At 46.5% G+C, this 18,795-nt stretch overlaps 1 protein-coding gene across 1 annotated transcript in view; it reads right to left on the bottom strand.

Moving 5' to 3' along the window:
- asic1b (acid-sensing (proton-gated) ion channel 1b) overlaps positions 1–18,795 on the bottom strand; it is a 543,240-nt gene that overhangs the window by 480,047 nt on the left and 44,398 nt on the right. The window lies entirely within an intron of this gene.

Raw genomic sequence — 18,795 nt, 5'->3', positions numbered from 1 at the left:
TGTTCATAATAGCCTAATATTGAGCTGCGCATCCCCCCCCACCCCACCCCAAACCAGATGTCCTTTGGGTAGTAGACCATTCTTGATACACACAGGAATCTGTTGAGTTTGAAAAACCCAACCTGGTTGCAGTTCTTGACCCAAACCAGTGTGTCTGGCACCTACTACCACACCCTGTTTAAAGACACTTCCATGTTTTGTCTTAACATTCACCCTCTGAATGGCACACAGACACAATACATGTCTCAACTGTCTCAAGGGTTAAAAGTCCTTCTTTAACACTGTCTCCTCCTCTTCATCTACATGTCTCCTCCCCTTCATCTACATGTCTCCTCCCCTTCATCTACATATCTCCTCCCCTTCATCTACATGTCTCCTCCCCTTCATCTACATGTCTCCTCCCCTTCATCTACACGGATTGAAGTGGATTTAACAAGTGACATCAATAAGGGATCATAGCTTTCACCTGGATTCACCTGGTCAGTCGGTGTCATGGAAAGAGCAGGTGTTCCTAATGTTTTGTAAACTCGGTGTAAACTCATGATCATTGAAGGTCGTCAGCTTGAGAAGATGGAGGTAAGTCCTGGAGGTGTTTCTCCTATCATTGTAGAGGCAGGATGCCTCACCTGGAAGTTAACCTAGGGGAAAGACTGGACTGTTGAGCTGTGTGCGTCTAGATATGCCTCGTGAATCACTTTGTATGTATTTAACAACTACTGCTATAAGTTCAAAATAAAAAGTCAAACACTTGTTATTTGGCAAGTGCACCTTAGACGACCTTAGACGACCTTACCTTACACTATAGCTGAACTTACCTTACTGCCACTCGCTGTTACTAATAGGAGTCTGGAGTCAGAGCAGTTACCTGAGGGTTGTAATATTGGGATGCAGCTGGCAAAAAATACAAATATTACATTTATATATATTTATTTTATTTTAGGGTGTAGGTCAGATTTAATATTGCAAATAGATTGTAGCCTCCATTAATGTAGTTGTGTGCATCACTTCCAATCCTCCATATATTATTTTGCAAATATATAGACACTGTGGCAAAGAAGGGGGTCGAGTGATAAGTGGCAGATATGTGAGAGCAGAACTAATAAACGGGCTCTGCCCGATCACTAAAATGGCCACCCCTGTCAGAACTACAGATCCAGCACCGCACCAACCAGCTGCTCACAGAAGAGCAAGAGAGAAACACCCGGGAGTTAAGAGAAGGCCTAAAGGGGCTAGCGGACCAAATTGGGGCTCAATTACCAGCTGCAAATACCCAAAGGAGGGCCAATCATTTTCTTCAAAAAATGACAGCGCAGGATGATGTGGAAGCATATCTTACCACCTTCGAAAGGACGGCAGAGAGGGAGAAGTGGCCGAAAGAAGAATGGGCAGGGCTTCTGGCACCATTCCTGGCAGGGGACGCTCAAAAAGCGTATTTCGACCTGGAGTTGAAAGATGCACAGGATTACGATAAACTAAAGGGAGAGATCCTGACTAGACTGGGAGTGACTGATACCGTGAGGGCACACCGCTTCCACCAGTGGTCTTACCGACCGGGACAACCCCCACGAACACAGATGTTCGACTTGATTCACCTGGCACGGAAATGGTTGCGACCAGAGACCCGGTCATCCGCCAAGATTGTCGAGACCATCGTACTCAACCAGTTTCATCGAGGTCTACCCCAAGAAGTGAGACGATGGGTTGGCCAGAACGAGGTACTTTCCGCCGACCACCTCGTGGGCCTGGTTGAACGGTATTGTACGGCAAGAACAGCTGAGCAGGCACAGGAGGAAAGATTCCCGTTCCCCAGGCATGGGCGAACCAGCGAACGGGGTAAGGCTGTCCCAACATTTAGAGGGGGAAGAGAGCAGCGTGGGGCCAGGAGGAAAGAATCAGAATCAGGCCAAGACACTAAGGGAAAAAACGGAAACCGGGACTGGGGGTCGAGGGGGTCTCCCCGAACCCCTATTATCTGTTACAATTGTAATCAACCAGGACATATTGCAGCCTACTGCCCTATTAAAGAAGAGCCAATGCAATGTAACCTTGGTGAAAATGAAGATGATATACGGTATGCATGTCCTGTTGTAACCACTGTACTTGAAAGATCAAGAAACAAACATATGTGCAGGGTGAAGGTTGAAGGAAAGAGGTTGAAGCACTGCTGGATTCCGGCAGTATGCTAACCCTGGTCGTTGCAGGCCTAGTGCCGAATCATAAACTGGATACAAGACAGGATATCAGTGTTACATGCATTCATGGGGATACCCGTCTGTACCCCACGGCCTTAGTGAGCATACAAACAGAGGACGGTCTGCTGGATTATGAGGTCGGCGTGGTCCCAAAGATGCCATATGATGTAATATTGGGTCGAGACTTTCCTAACTTTGCGAAGTTAGGCCACAAGAATGGCATATTTGAGAAGCCAACAACCCTGACCAAGCAGGAAGAAGCATGGGGCCTTCAACCAAAGCCAAGAAAAGAGGTCTCCCAGGGGACAACATCACAGGTGCTAGTAGGGGAGGAGGAGGATGAAGTGGCAAACCTCGCTGATAACGAACAGCCCAGTACTAGTGGGGCTGGGGTCGATCTGAATCCAGAGGACGACGATCTAGAACCAGCAGACCTGGCAGGGTCCTTGACTAATTTTGGGACGGCCCAAAACCAGGATCCAACGCTGCAGCAAGCCAGAGCAGATGTGCAGGTCGTAGATGGTACTCCCATAAATGTTGGGATGATGCCTAATAGTTTTCCCCACTTCATCATGAAAAAGGGTTTGGTGTACAGAGTCTCGAAAATAGGGGTTGATGTGGTGGAACAGTTGTTGGTTCCCACTCGGTACCGGAGGACAGTACTGGATCTAGCTCATGGGCACATTCTGGGTGGACACCTTGGTATCGATAAAACCCGAGACCGGATTGTAAGGAGGTTTTACTGGCCAGGAATTCAAGCTGAAGTGGCTCGACATTGTGGAGAGTGCCCGGAGTGCCAGTTAACAGCTCCCCGACCAGCTTTTAGAAGCCCGTTAGTGCCACTCCCCATAATCGAAACGCCATTTGAGAGGATAGCGATGGATTTAGTGGGCCCACTACCCAAATCCGCCAGAGGGCACCAATACATTCTGGTCATTCTAGATTATGCCACTCGCTACCCAGAAGCCATTCCCCTTCGGACGATGACTTCCAAAAATATCGCAAAGGAATTAGTGCTCTTGTTCACCAGTGTAGGGCTTCCAAAGGAGATCCTTACAGACCAGGGGACCCCTTTATGTCCCGCCTTATGGCGGACCTTTGTAAACTGTGGCAGGTGAAACAGTTGAGGACATCGGTTTACCATCCTCAGACGGACGGGCTGGTTGAGAGATTCAACCGAACCCTGAAGTCAATGCTCAGGAAGGTAATCGATAAGGATGGGAAAAACTGGGATTGCATGTTGCCGTATCTGATGTTTGCCATTAGAGAGGTTCCTCAAGCCTCGCTGGGGTTTTCTCCCTTTGAGCTGGTATATGGGAGGCATCCCCGGGGAATCTTAGACATCGCCCGGGAAACCTGGGAGCACCAATCCACCCCGTATACTAGTGTCATAGAGCACGTCACGGAAATGCAAGATAGGATAGCCACAGTCATGCCCATCGTCAGAGAGCACATGAGACAAACACAGGAACACCAGCGGCACACTTATAACCGGCAGGCTACCCTGAGGGAATTTCAACCGGGAGATAAGGTGTTAGTGCTGATCCCCACGGTAGAGTGTAAACTACTAGCCACATGGAAAGGACCATATGAAGTACTGGAGAGAATAGGAGAGGTCAATTATCGGATCCGACAGCCAGGTCGACGGCCCCAGGAACAGATTTATCACATAAACCTGTTAAAAGCATGGGAGAGAGAGAAACACTAATGGTCACATACCCCACACACATTCAGGAGACAGCCGAAGTAAATATTTCACCCACTCTGTCCCCAGCGCAAGTACAGGAAGTAAAGACCCTGATCCAGAAAAACAGAGATGTGTTTTCAGAGGTACCTGGCCGAACTGAGGTTACGGCTCATGATATCGTTTCCCTACCAGGGAGAAAAGTGAGTATGAGGCCATATCGGGTACCCGAGGCTCGACGGGCCGCGATTAGAGCAGAGACTGAGAAAATGTTGACAGCTGGAGTGGTCGAAGAGTCACATAGTGAGTGGTCTAGCCCAATTGTGATGGTCTCAAGCCCGATGGGTCTTTGCGGTTCTGTAACGACTTTCGGAAGGTAAATGAAATCTCGAAGTTTGATGCCTACCCCATGCCCCGAGTAGATGAACTACTGGAGAAAATCGGTCATGCTCGGTACATTACGACCCTTGATCTGACAAAAGGGTACTGGCAAATTCCTCTGACCCCCAGGGCCAAAGAAAAGACAGCCTTTGCAACACCTGACGGTTTGTTTCAATACACCATCATGCCATTCGGCTTACACGGGGCCCCAGCCACCTTTCAACGGCTCATGGACAAAGTCCTAAAACCGCACAAAGCATACGCCGCAGCTTATTTAGATGACGTGGGGATCTACAGCCCAGATTGGGAATCCCACTTACCCCGGGTACAGGCAGTGTTAGACGCCCTTAGAAAGGCAGGGCTCACAGCAAACCCTGCCAAGTGTTATGTGGGGTTAGAGGAAACAGAGTACCTGGGATACACTGTGGGAAGAGGGTTAATCAAACCCCAACATAAGAAGGTGAAGGCAATTAGAGAATGGCCGAAACCAGTAAATAAGAAGCAGGTTCGAGCCTTCCTAGGGCTGACCGGTTACTACCGGAAGTTCATCCCAAGTTATGCCACAGTGGCCGCCCCACTTACCGACATGACTAGAGCCAGAGGGCCAAACATGGTCAAATGGGATGAAAGGGCCACCAAAGCATTTAGGACATTACAGGAGGCTCTCTGCTGTAATCCAGTGCTGGTGGTACCAGACTTTGAGAAAGAGTTTGTGGTTCAGACGGATGCCTCAGAGGTCGGCTTGGGAGCAGTGCTATCCCAAGAGGTAGAAGGGGTGGAACACCCCATCCTGTTTTTAAGCAGGAAGCTGGAACCACGGGAAACCAACTACTCAGTCGTTGAGAAAGAGGCGCTGGCAGTAAAGTGGGCTCTAGAAAGCCTGAAGTACTACCTGCTGGGGGCGCCACTTCACCCTCATCAGTGACCATGCCCCACTCACCTGGATGCATAGGGCTAAAGAGAAGAACGCTCGGGTGATGCGGTGGTTTTTGAGTCTCCAACCGTTTCATTTTGACTTGAAACACAGAGCAGGGAAGGAAATGGGAAACGCGGATGGGTTATCCCGCATGCATGCATATTTTGCTGCGGTAGCCCGACCTAGGTCGGATCTAGGGGGAGAGATATGTGGCAAAGAAGGGGTCGAGTGATAAGTGGCAGATATGTGAGAGCAGAACTAATAAACGGGCTCTGCCCGATCACTAAAATGGCCACCCCTGTCAGAACTACAGATCACAAAATGGCCGACCGCCAAAACTACAAGTCCCAGAAGCAAGGGGAACCCTCAGAAGGTGGAGCCGACTCACAGATAAAGGGTCAAGAAAAACCAGGAAGAGGGAGAGAGAGTGCTGGAAGGAGCTATGAACAATAGAGAAAGAGAATATAGAGATTGGCTGGATTTACCGTGTATGAGCTGGATTGTTTTGGACTTACCTGTTGGCGTTTGGACCTGGACCTACCGAGAACCCGATTCGTGTACCGAACCCTGCTATCCTTGACCTCGCCTACGGCCTGGGTGGACCAGGACAAACACACAGGTACTGTCCTGTTCGAAAGAACTCTCATTCTTGGGTGATTTGGTGACAGTTTACCACTTAGTTTGTGACAAACGCTCCTAACCTTGAAGAGGTTTGCCACAACACATACAGTACATACACATATAAATACATACATATGCACACACACACACACACACATACACATATATATATATATAAATACATTTACATTTACATTTAAGTCATTTAGCAGACGCTCTTATCCAGAGCGACTTACAAATTGGTGCGTTCACCTTATGACATCCAGTGGAACAGCCACTTTACAATAGTGCATCTAAATCTTTTAAGGGGGGGGTGAGAAGGATTACTTTATCCTATCCTAGGTATTCCTTAAAGAGGTGGGGTTTCAGGTGTCTCCGGAAGGTGGTGATTGACTCCGCTGTCCTGGCGTCGTGAGGGAGTTTGTTCCACCATTGGGGGGCCAGAGCAGCGAACAGTTTTGACTGGGCTGAGCGGGAACTGTACTTCCTCAGTGGTAGGGAGGCGAGCAGGCCAGAGGTGGATGAACGCAGTGCCCTTGTTTGGGTGTAGGGCCTGATCAGAGCCTGGAGGTACTGAGGTGCCGTTCCCCTCACAGCTCCGTAGGCAAGCACCATGGTCTTGTAGCGGATGCGAGCTTCAACTGGAAGCCAGTGGAGAGAGCGGAGGAGCGGGGTGACGTGAGAGAACTTGGGAAGGTTGAACACCAGACGGGCTGCGGCGTTCTGGATGAGTTGTAGGGGTTTAATGGCACAGGCAGGGAGCCCAGCCAACAGCGAGTTGCAGTAATCCAGACGGGAGATGACAAGTGCCTGGATTAGGACCTGCGCCGCTTCCTGTGTGAGGCAGGGTCGTACTCTGCGGATGTTGTAGAGCATGAACCTACAGGAACGGGCCACCGCCTTGATGTTAGTTGAGAACGACAGGGTGTTGTCCAGGATCACGCCAAGGTTCTTAGCGCTCTGGGAGGAGGACACAATGGAGTTGTCAACCGTGATGGCGAGATCATGGAACGGGCAGTCCTTCCCCGGGAGGAAGAGCAGCTCCGTCTTGCCGAGGTTCAGCTTGAGGTGGTGATCCGTCATCCACACTGATATGTCTGCCAGACATGCAGAGATGCGATTCGCCACCTGGTCATCAGAAGGGGAAAGGAGAAGATTAATTGTGTGTCGTCTGCATAGCAATGATAGGAGAGACCATGTGAGGTTATGACAGAGCCAAGTGACTTGGTGTATAGCGAGAATAGGAGAGGGCCTAGAACAGAGCCCTGGGGACGCCAGTGGTGATGGCGCGTGGTGAGAGACAGATTCTCGCCACGCCACCTGGTAGGAGCGACCTGTCAGGTAGGACGCAATCCAAGCGTGGGCCGCGCCGGAGATGCCCAACTCGGAGAGGGTGGAGAGGAGGATCTGATGGTTCACAGTATCGAAGGCAGCCGATAGGTCTAGAAGGATGAGAGCAGAGGAGAGAGAGTTAGCTTTAGCAGTGCGGAGCGCCTCCGTGATACAGAGAAGAGCAGTCTCAGTTGAATGACTAGTCTTGAAACCTGACTGATTTGGATCAAGAAGGTCATTCTGAGAGAGATAGCGGGAGAGCTGGCCAAGGACGGCACGTTCAAGAGTTTTGGAGAGAAAAGAAAGAAGGGATACTGGTCTGTAGTTGTTGACATCGGAGGGATCGAGTGTAGGTTTTTTCAGAAGGGGTGCAACTCTCGCTCTCTTGAAGACGGAAGGGACGTAGCCAGCGGTCAGGGATGAGTTGATGAGCGAGGTGAGGTAAGGGAGAAGGTCTCCGGAAATGGTCTGGAGAAGAGAGGAGGGGATAGGGTCAAGCGGGCAGGTTGTTGGGCGGCCGGCCGTCACAAGACGCGAGATTTCATCTGGAGAGAGAGGGGAAAGAGGTCACAGCACAGGGTAGGGCAGTGTGAGCAGAACCAGCGGTGTCGTTTGACTTAGCAAACGAGGATCGGATGTCGTCGACCTTCTTTTCAAAATGGTTGACGAAGTCATCTGCAGAGAGGGAGGAGGGGGGGAGGAGAATTCAGGAGGGAGGAGAAGGTGGCAAAGAGCTTCCTAGGGTTAGAGGCAGATGCTTGGAATTTAGAGTGGTAGAAAGTGGCTTTAGCAGCAGAGACAGAAGAGGAAAATGTAGAGAGGAGGGAGTGAAAGGATGCCAGGTCCGCAGGGAGGCGAGTTTTCCTCCATTTCCGCTCGGCTGCCCGGAGCCCTGTTCTGTGAGCTCGCAATGAGTCGTCGAGCCACGGAGCGGGAGGGGAGGACCGAGCCGGCCTGGAGGATAGGGGACATAGAGAGTCAAAGGATGCAGAAAGGGAGGAGAGGAGGGTTGAGGAGGCAGAATCAGGAGATAGGTTGGAGAAGGTTTGAGCAGAGGGAAGAGATGATAGGATGGAAGAGGAGAGAGTAGCGGGGGAGAGAGAGCGAAGGTTGGGACGGCGCGATACCATCCGAGTAGGGGCAGTGTGGGAAGTGTTGGATGAGAGCGAGAGGGAAAAGGATACAAGGTAGTGGTCGGAGACTTGGAGGGAGTTGCAACGAGGTTAGTGGAAGAACAGCATCTAGTAAAGATGAGGTCGAGCGTATTTCCTGCCTTGTGAGTAGGGGGGAAGGTGAGAGGGTGAGGTCAAAAGAGGAGAGGAGTGGAAAGAAGGAGGCAGAGAGGAATGAGTCAAAGGTAGGCGTGGGGAGGTTAAAGTCGCCCAGAACTGTGAGAGGTGAGCCGTCCTCAGGAAAGGAGCTTATCAAGGCATCAAGCTCATTGATGAACTCTCCGAGGGAACCTGGAGGGCGATAAATGATAAGGATGTTAAGCTTGAAAGGGCTGGTAACTGTGACAGCATGGAATTCAAAGGAGGCGATAGACAGATGGGTAAGGGGAGAAAGAGAGAATGACCACTTGGGAGAGATGAGGATCCCGGTGCCACCACCCCGCTGACCAGAAGCTCTCGGGGTGTGCGAGAACACGTGGGCAGACGAAGAGAGAGCAGTAGGAGTAGCAGTGTTGTCTGTGGTGATCCATGTTTCCGTCAGTGCCAAGAAGTCGAGGGACTGGAGGGAGACATAGGCGGAGATGAACTCTGCCTTGTTGGCCGCAGATCGGCAGTTCCAGAGGCTACCGGAGACCTGGAACTCCACGTGGGTCGTGCGCTGGGACCACCAGATTAGGGTGGCCGCGGCCACGCGGTGTGGAGCGTTTGTATGGTCTGTGCAGAGAGGAGAGAACAGGGATAGACAGACACATAGTTGACAGGCTACACAAGAGGCTACGCTAATGCAAAGGAGATTGGAATGACAAGTGGACTACACGTCACGAGTGTTCAGAGAGTTAAGCTTACGTAGCAAGAATCTTATTGACTAAAATGATTAAAATGATACAGTACTGCTGAAGTAGGCTGGCAGAGCTGGCAGAGGCTGCGTTGTTGACTAAGTAGGCTAGTTGGCATTGGCTGCTGTTGTTGACACTACACTAATCAAGTCGTTGCCCTTGTTTTGAGTGTAATAGTTTCTCACACTGTGCTGTCTATTCTGGGCCTAGCTGTTGCTAGGCTAGTTGGCAGTGTTGATTACGTTTTACTGTGCTGCTATTTGCTGGCTTAAAAGAACGACAATAGCTGGCTAACTAACCTAGGAAATCGCTCTAGACTACACAATTATCTTTGATACAAAGACGGCTATGTAGCTAGCTATGTAGCTAGCTACGATCAAACAAATCAAGCCGTTGTACTGTAATGAAATGAAATGAAAAATGTGATACTACCTGTGGAGCGAAGCGAAATGCGACCGGATTGTTGAGTGCAGAAGTTCTGTTCGGTAGACGTTGGCTAGCTGTTGGCTAGCTAGCAGAGTCTCCTATGTTAAGGACGACATAAAACTACACACTCTAAACTACACAATTATCTTGGGTACGAAGACAGCAAAGACAACTATGTAGCTAGCTAACACTACACTAATCAAGTCGTTCAGTTGAGTGTAATAGTTGTGCTGCTAATCGGTAGACGGTGGACTAGCTAACGGTGGACGTTAGCTAGCTGGCTAGCTGCAGGGCAGTGTAGACTGCGTTAGGACGACGAAATACGATAATTACGCAATTATCTATGATACAAAGACGGCTGTGTAGCTAGCTAAGAAGAAATTGCTAAGATTAGACAAATCAAACCGTTGTACTATAATGAAATGTAATGAAATGTAATGAAATGTAATACTACCTGCGGACCGAGTGCAGATGCGACCGCTCGCTCCAACATGCTACCATGCTAGGTGACTTAACCTTTAGGAGACAGAGAGAGACAGAGAGACAGAGAGAGTGAGACAGAGAGAGAGAGAGAGAGACAGAGAGAGAGATAGAGATAGATAGATAGATAGATAGATAGATAGATAGATAGATAGATAGATAGATAGATAGACAGACAGAGATAGAGAGAGACAGAGAGAGATAGAGAGAGAGTGACAGAGAGAGAGGAAGACCACAACATACAGTACAGCTATTCCTGTTAGCTGTGTAACACTATAGCCACCTCTCACATCACCCCAGTGGATTCCTGTTAGCTGTGTAACACTATAGCCACCTCTCACATCACCCCAGTGGATTCCTGTTAGCTGTGTAACACTATAGCCACCTCTCACATCACCCCAGTGGATTCCTGTTAGCTGTGTAACACTATAGCCACCTCTCACATCACCCCAGTGGATTCCTGTTAGCTGTGTAACACTATAGCCACCTCTCACATCACCCCAGTGGATTGAACACATTGGTAGTGAATGATGCAGGTTCCCTCTATACAACGTAATGTTAAGCACCTGGAAAAGCTCTATATAAAACACACATTATTTGCACCGTCTAATCCAACCCTCCATAAAGTATCTCACAACAACAAGACAAATAGGAGTCAGTTTTGCAACTGATCGTTTATCAGAAAAGCTGTGTGTGTGTGTGTGTGTGTGTGGCACTGTGTCCCAAAACGTTGGTACTTTTTTCCAATACTATAACGTGAAAAAAAAAACGGTCCGGTATTTGAATTTGTTACCGTCGGTTGTTCTATCATATGTGTTGTACGTTTTGGAAATCAACTCAAATGTATTGAACTTATTAGAAAATGTATTGAATTTGCTCAAGCGTAGGCATATCACAATTCATGTACCGAATGCATCATTGATTTTTGTATTCCAGTCCAACTTTCTGTAGAGGTGACAGCACAGGAATGATCCTGTATGTGTGTGATGTGTGCATCACGTCTACCACTTTGTGTAGCCGTTAGCGATGCTAACGGTAGATGGTAGACGGAAATACTTTCCCAATATCCTTTCCCAAAGTAATCAACTAAAAGTTAACTACAAGGTATCTTTTTTATTTTTTTTTATTTTACCTTTATTTAACTAGGCAAGTCAGTTAAGAACAAATTCTTATTTTGAATGACGGCCTAGGAACAGTGGGTTAACTGCCTGTTCAGGGGCAGAACGATAGATTTGTACCTTCTCAGCTCGGGGATTTGAACTTGCAACCTAGGTGGCTGTACAACAGAAACACCGCTAACCCAACAACAGTGCTAGGTGCCTGTGCTACGGAAACAGCGCTAACCCAACAACAGTGCTAAGTGGCTGTGCTACAGAAACAGCGCTAACTGTACTACAGAAACACCGCTAACCCAACAACAGTGCTAGGTGCCTGTGCTACGGAAACAGCGCTAACCCAACAACAGTGCTTGGTGCTAGCAAGTGTAACTACACTCAAAAATTCTAATTTCATAGGTTTTTCAAAGACCTCAAAAGTGGTCTCCTGGTGTGGTTTAAGCATCGTTATAAACTTAGAACATCCAATATTGTTGTTTTTCTACAACAACAAAAAATCAGTCGTTCAGGTATCACACTAGTGTGTGCCAATCAATGTTCAGTGCTGTCAGCATGCAAGTCAATATGGAAAGAGAGATCGATTGAGACACACAGACATCCAAGGACAGTGCATTTGGAAAACATTCAGACCAATTGACTTTTTACACATTTTCTTATTCTTAAATTTATTAAATAGTTTTTTTTCTCCCCCTCATCAATCTACACACAATACCCAATAATGACAAGGCAAAACCAGTTCATTTTTTATTTATTTTAGCAAATGTATTAAAAATGAAAAACAGAAATATCACATTTACATAAGTATTACTCAGTACTTTGTCAAAGCACCTTTGGCAGTGATTACAGCCTCAAGTCTTCTTGGGTATGACGCTACAAGCTTGGCACACCTGTATTTGGGGAGTTTCTCCCATTCTTCTCTGCAGATCCTCACAAGCTCTGTCAGGTTGGATGGGAAGGGTTGCTGCACAGATATTTTCAGGTCTGTCCACAGATGTTTGATTGGGTTCAAGTCCGGGCACGGGCTAGGACACTCAAGGACATTCAGAGACTTGTCCCGAAGCCACTCCTGCGTTGTCTTGGCTGTGTGCTTAGGGTTGTTGTACTGTTGTAAGGTGAACCTTCGACCCAGTCTGAGGTCCTGAGTGCTCTGGAGCAGGTTTTCATCAAGGATCTCTCTGTACTGTGCTCCATTCATCATTCACTCGATCCTGACTAGTCTCCCAGTCCCTGCTGCTGAAAAACATCCCCACAGCATGGTCCCCTCCCTGTCCAAGACACTTCTCCCCCGATTGCTCAGTTTGGCCGGGTCTAGGATAAGTCTTGGTAGTTCCAAACTTCTTCCATTTAAGAATGATGGAGGCCACTGTGTTCTTGGGGACTTTCAACGCTGCAGAAATGTTTTGGTAGCCTTCCCCAGATCTGTGCCTCGACACAATCATGTCTCAGTACTCAGTACTCAGTATGGACAATTCCTTCGACCTGATGGCTTGGTTTTTGCTCTGAGATGCACTGTCAACTGTGGGACCTTATATGGCACAGGTGTGTGCCTTTCCAAATCATGTCAAATCAATTGAATTTACCACAGGTGGACTCCAATCAAGTTATAGAAACATCTCAAGGATGACCAATGGAAACAGGATTCACCTGAGCTCAATTTCGGGTCTCATAGCAAAGGGTCTGAATACTTATGTAAATAAGGTACTTCTGTTTTTTAAATTTGCAAACATATACAAAAACCTGTTTTCGCTTTGTCATTTTCAGGAATTGAGTTCAGATTGCTCAAGATTTTTATTTTATTTGATCAATTTTAGAATAAGGCAGTAACATAACAAAATGTGGGGAAAGGTCAAGGGGCACTGTGTAAATCAGGAAGAGACCACTTCCACAAAATTCTGCGGCTAGCATCAAGTGAGACGTGAAATGCCGTTTCTATGGATACAGACGTAAACCAAGTGGCTTCAAGTATCATCATGTCAATGAGAGGGCCTGGACATATTCCATTTGAAAGGGCAAAACATCCCCAAAAAATAACAAATACAAGGGTCAATTCAAACTAATCAAATTAAAAATTAAAAATTGTTCAGTTGCTTTCATTTTCAAGTTGATTAAATCAACTTACACTGAAAAAACACATCTGTACGTGAGTGTGTGTGGTGTCTATGTGTGTCTGTGTAAACGTGTGTGTGCGTGTGTGTGTGTGTATGTGTGTGTGAGGGGGATGACTCTTCACACACCATTTGATTTGCATCTCAAATTGCATCACATCCCCTACATAGTGCACTACTTTTGGTCAAACTAGTGCACTATGTAGGGAATAGGGTGCCATTTGGGACAGACACAAATGAGTGCTCTCTGCTGAGCTGTTAGCTGAACAGGTCTAATCTCCATTACATCCCACATCATCACAAACAAACACAGAGACATCACATTACTACAGGACCCTCACAGCAGAGTAGAGACTACAGTATGATCCTACAGTATGATACTACAGTATGATCCTACAGTATGATGCTACATTATGATACTACATTATGATCCTACAGTATGATACTACATTATGATACTACAGTATGATACTACATTATGATACTACATTATGATCCTACAGTATGATACTACAGTATGATCCTACAGTATGATACTACAGTATGATCCTACAGTATGAAACTACATTATGATCCTACAGTATGATACTACATTATGATACTACAGTATGATACTACATTATGATCCTACAGTATGATACTACATTATGATACTACAGTATGATACTACATTATGATACTACAGTATGATACTACAGTATGATACTACATTATGATACTACATTATGATACTACAGTATGATACTACATTATGATACTACAGTATGATACTACAGTATGATACTACATTATGATACTACAGTATGAAACTACATTATGATACTACAGTATGATCCTACAGTATGATACTACAGTATGATACTACATTATGATACTACAGTATGATACTACAGTATGATACTACATTATGATACTACAGTATGATACTACAGTATGATACTACATTATGATACTACAGTATGATACTACAGTATGATACTACAGTATGATACTACATTATGATCCTACAGTATGATACTACATTATGATACTACAGTATGATACTACATTATGATACTACAGTATGATACTACATTATGATACTACATTATGATACTACAGTATGATACTACAGTATGATACTACATTATGATACTACAGTATGATACTACAGTATGATACTACATTATGATATTACAGTATGATACTACATTATGATACTACAGTATGATACTACATTATGATACTACATTATGATACTACAGTATGATACTACAGTATGATACTACAGTATGATACTACAGGACCCTCGCGGCAGAGTAGGGCACATTACAGTACCTGGCAGTACACGTTTCTAAGGGCCATAGGGAAAGGTGTGTCTTTCAGACCGTGAACATTTTACCTCAGCAGAGGGACAGTGAAGGGCGGGGAGAGGAGAGGAGAGGAGAGGAGAGGAGAGGAGAGGAGAGGAGAGGAGAGGAGAGCCACAGCAGTATCCTTGTAGTCGACACAGGAACTCATGTTAGGTCACTCGATGTGGGCTGACTATTTTGGCAGTTGATCAAAGAAGTCAATGATACAGTTTTCAGATGAAAGATACACCTGCGTGGCTTTGTATTTCACATCAATCATATCATTTCAATGAGTTGTTTTATTCATTGTCGTGGCAGAGCGGACTGAAGCACTGAAGCACTGGTAAAAATCCACGTTAATCCAGGTAAATGGTTGTTTTCATTCAAACGGAAACAGGAACTGCAGACGTCTTCACAACAGCCCTGACACCTCAAAGTCAACAAGTCCTTTTGAAATGTGCCGCAACCACCACTACTTTTGTTTCACATCCATTTTTACTATTTGACTTAACAGGATGAAAACATCTGAAGAAGAGAGGCACAAACGGAGGTATTTATGTGTTACTGAGCAGGGCCGGCTCCAGGCATAAACAATATAAGTGATAGCTTGGGCCCGACCCCCAAAAAATATTACAAATATATCATTTTTGTTGGGGATTGGGGGAGGGGGGCTCAGTCAGGATCTCAACCTACTGTTGAGAGTCAGAATAGTAGAATACACAAGGCGCCAGTTAAAAATGTGATCAGCAATTCTTCTCTTGTTTTTGAAGTCATTGACAGTCACTCAATTAGTCATGTCAGCTAACAATTTTTAGACTGGTAAGTTAGTCAAGCCTGTTATCTAAACTTGTAGTAATCGTGGTTGAATAGCGAACAGGCACGCGGGGCACTGACCTCCAGGGGACCCTTATTGATTTCGTTAGTCACTCTCACTCAGGTATCATATATATAAGTCAAGTCTAAAATGTGTAAAATTGCAGAAAACTTGCTTTAAAAGTGCAAAAATGTCTCTCTGCCCCATGGCAAAACATTTTGTTTTTGTAGAAATGTGTGAAATGGGTCATAAACAACAACCTTTTCTCTACGCCCCATAGCAACATGTGTAGAATTGCAGGAAATGAACTTTAACATTGACCTTTTTTCTCTCCGTCCTAAAGAAGGGGGTCCCCGAAAGTCTAGAGAGGTGTTTCTACGACAAACGCAGGTGGGTAGGTCAAAAAAAGACTACAGGTATCATGGAGTTAGAGTCTAGAGCTCAATGCTACAGAGACTACAGGTATCATGGAGTTAGAGTCTAGAGCTCAATGCTACAGAGACTACGGGTATCATGGAGTTAGAGACTGGAGCTCAATGCTACAGAGACTACAGGGATCATGGAGTTAGAGACTGGAGCTCAATGCTACAGAGACTACAGGAATCATGGAGTTAGAGACTGGAGCTCAATGCTACAGAGACTACAGGGATCATGGAGTTAGAGACTGGAGCTCAATGCTACAGAGACTACAGGGATCATGGAGTTAGAGACTGGAGCTCAATGCTTCAGAGACGAGCGTAGCATCAAACAGACTAAGAATCACTGTAATATAATATGGGCGCATACAACAGTGAACAGGTATTTCTATTATTTAAATGCCACATGGACTCTACTACATGGACTCTACTACATGGACTCTACTACAAGGACTCTACTACAAGGACTCTACTACATGGAGGCTACTACATGGAGGCTACTACATGGACTCTACTACATGGACTCTACTACATGGACTCTACTACAGGGACTCTACTACAGGGACTCTACTACATGGACTCTACTACATGGACTCTACTACATGGACTCTGCTACAAGGACTCTACTACAAGGACTCTACTACATGGAGGCTACTACATGGAGGCTACTACGTGGACTCTACTACGTGGACTCTACTACGTGGACTCTACTACGTGGACTCTACTACGTGGACTCAACTACGTGGACTCTACTACGTGGACTCTACTACGTGGACTCAACTACGTGGACTCTACTACATGGACTCTACTACATGGACTCTACTACATGGACTCAACTACAAGGAGGCTACTACATGGACTCTACTACACGGACTCTACTACACGGACTCTACTACACGGACTCTACTACACGGACTCTACTACGTGGACTCAACTACATGGACTCTACTACATGGACTCTACTACATGGACTCAACTACAAGGAGGCTACTACATGGACTCTACTACACGGACTCTACTACACGGACTCTACTACACGGACTCTACTACATGGACTCTACTACCAGGAGGCTACTGCATGGACTCAACTACACGAAGGTTACGTGGACTCTACTACACGGAGGCTACTGCATGGACCCTACTACACGAAGGTTACATGGACTCTACTGCACGAAGGTTACGTAGACTCTACTACACGGAGGCTACTACATGGACTCTACTACACTGAGGTTACGTGGACACTACTACAAGAAGGTTACTACATGGACTCTACTACACGGAGGTTACGTGGACTCTACTACACGGAGGTTACGTGGACTCTACTACACGGAGGTTACGTGGACTCTACTACACGGAGGTTACGTGGACTCTACTACACGGAGGTTACGTGGACTCTACTACACGGAGGTTACGTGGACTCTACTACACTGAGGTTACGTGGACTCTACTACACGGAGGTTACGTGGACTCTACTACACGAAGGTTACTAAATGGACTCTACTACACGGAGGTTACGTGGACTCTACTACACGGAGGCTACTACATGGACTCTACTACACTGAGGTTACGTGGACTCTACTACACTGAGGTTACGTGGACTCTACTACACGGAGGTTACGTGGACTCTACTACACGAAGGTTACTAAATGGACTCTACTACACGGAGGTTACGTGGACTCTACTACACGGAGGCTACTACATGGACTCTACTACACGGAGGCTACTACATGGACTCTACTACACGGAGGTTACGTGGACTCTACTACACTGAGGTTACGTGGACTCTACTACACTGAGGTTACGTGGACTCTACTACACGGAGGCTACCACATGGACTCTACTACACTGAGGTTACGTGGACTCTACTACACTGAGGTTACGTGGACTCTACTACACGGAGGCTACCACATGGACTCTACTACACTGAGGTTACGTGGACTCTACTACACGGAGGCTATGTGGACTCTACTACACAGAGGCTACTACATGGACTTTACTACACGGACTCTACCACACCGAGGCTACTACACGGACTCTACCACACCGAGGATACATGAACTCTACTACCCGGAAGCTACAAGGCGGCTACCACACTGAGGCTACATGAACTCCAGTACGAGGAGGCTATGTGGACTCTACTACACAGAGGTTACGTGGACACTACTACACTGAGGTTACGTGGACTCTACTACACGAAGGTTACTACATGGACTCTACTACATGAAGGTTACTACATGGACTCTACTACACTGAGGTTACGTGGACTCTACTACACGGAGGCTACTACATGGACTCTACTACACTGAGGTTACGTGGACTCTACTACACGGAGGCTATGTGGACTCTACTACACAGAGGTTACGTGGCATAAAACTAGGCATAAGCTACATAAACTCCACCAGACTGTATTAGCCTGTTGAACTAAAGCTAAGCTGTTGTTGAACTAAAGCTAAGCTAAGCTAAGCTAACACAAATCTTTAGGTCTCAGGCTAGGTCACCCATCACCACAGCGTAGTTCACTGAACCACCTATGCTCCATTGTTATTCAGATGGATCAGATAAATCCATCTCAGAAAGGCCGGATCTGGAGCTCCATGCTACAGCACAGGGATGCCCTGTGTTAATGTAGCCAGCGGTGGGAACCTAGCTTCACAGAGTTTCCAGACCAGATGAAGAAATGCAGTATTTCTCACCGCTGTATCCCACAGAGACAGAAACCAGGACAGAGTTGCCTGGTATATGTGGAAACAACTGGGTTCCAAACCAACTTGGGGCTTCTGCACACCAACTGATGGTGTTAGACCACTGACCTAGAGCCTTGAATTGATCTAGAACCTGAAACTGACCTAGAGCCTGAAACTGACCTAGAGCCTGAAACTGACCAAGAGCCTAGAATTGACCTAGAGCCTGAAACTGACCTAGAGCCTAGAATTGATCTAGAACCTGAAACTGACCTAGAGCCTGAAACTGACCT

The sequence above is a fragment of the Oncorhynchus nerka genome, linkage group LG15, assembly GCF_034236695.1.
Source record: "Oncorhynchus nerka isolate Pitt River linkage group LG15, Oner_Uvic_2.0, whole genome shotgun sequence".
Lineage (NCBI taxonomy): Eukaryota > Metazoa > Chordata > Actinopteri > Salmoniformes > Salmonidae > Oncorhynchus > Oncorhynchus nerka.
This window is presented reverse-complemented; position numbering and strand designations above follow the sequence as displayed.